This window comes from Sinocyclocheilus grahami, unplaced genomic scaffold (genome assembly GCF_001515645.1).
Source record: "Sinocyclocheilus grahami isolate Dianchi unplaced genomic scaffold, SAMN03320097.WGS_v1.1 scaffold245.1, whole genome shotgun sequence".
NCBI lineage: Eukaryota > Metazoa > Chordata > Actinopteri > Cypriniformes > Cyprinidae > Sinocyclocheilus > Sinocyclocheilus grahami.
The window spans coordinates 100331-101642 of record NW_015505424.1 but is presented as its reverse complement, the minus strand read 5'-3'; positions in this window follow the sequence as shown (position 1 = coordinate 101642).

Sequence of the window (1312 nt, the reverse complement as noted above, 5' to 3'; positions counted from 1 at the left end):
ATGATCCTTGCAGTTCTGTTCCCGCGGCTGCCGAGGCAGAGCGGCGATTGAGATCATGGGGATCGCAGATGGATCTAGTGGATGGCTTGCAGACGGGCATGGCCCTTTCTGCGCTCTCACCCTCTAGATCCAGTGCTCGCTCTCAGGGTTCAGAAGCATGCTCTGTGGTTTCTTCCCCCCGGAGTGTGAGCACGTTGCTTTGCCTCTCTTCCTCTGAGGAGGTTGATGTGAAGAGCTTCGAACAGGATGATGCTGGGGTATCGTCACCCAAGTCCATACAGTATGAGGAGCTGTAGGAGGTGGTGACTCGTGCCTTCCTGCATTCTAATTCACCTCCTCCATGTCAGAGCCTTCCTTTCTTCCCTGATCTCCACACTGAGGTGTTGAAATCATGGGAAAGTCCTTATTCAGCCCGTCTTTTCAGCCCTAATGTCAGTAATTATTGTCTGCACACCATGGAGGTGTTGCAAGCATACCAGGCAGACTGCTTAAAGACCTGGACGAAGGTTAGGAAAGTGCACTCTGATGATATTTAGGAGGTGCATCGTGCCGCTGATTTGTTTTTCTGGGCCAACAAGGAAATGACCAGAGCTATTGTCCGCTCCATGGCAGCATTGGTGGGTATAGAGAGACATCTCTGGTAGTGGCACTGGGATGCTTGCATCCTCTAAGGAGGTTATTAGAGCGGCCAGTTAAGTTGTTCCCTGCTGGTCATCTGCTTCAGTGTGCCAAGCTGACTGCTCAAAGTACACCAGAGGTCAGTCTTGAGAGACTGATTCTCTTACTAGACCATCTGACATTGTGTAAACTTCTGCCAAACGTGTCTTAGTGGGTCCTGCAGACTGTCGAGAGAGGTCTCTGCTCCTGGAAGTTCGGGAAAGAGTCTTACGGGATGGGGTCAGTCTACTGCTAGTAGCCCTATTCTGGCTGGCCCAAGTATGGTTCTCGGACCTTGTGTCCCTTCTCAAAGGGTCTCCAAGGGAGATTCCGATCAGTAGGGACCTTTTGACTTCTGTCCGGGCAGCACGATTGTTCATTCAATGTATACATGGCGGCTATACCTGCTTACCATCTTATTTTGGATGGTCAGTCATTGGGAAGGTTCACACCCGCTGGTGTCACGTTTCCTTTGTGGTGCCTTGAGGCTGAGGCCTACACTACGCACTAGGGTCCCGGCATGAGATCTGTCTGTGGTTCTAGACGGGCTAAGTAAGGCCCATTTTGAACTTCTAGAGAAGGTTTTGGAAAAGTTTTTGACACTAAAGAGAGTGTTTCTGTTAGCCATCTCATCACTCAAGAGAGTTGGTGACCT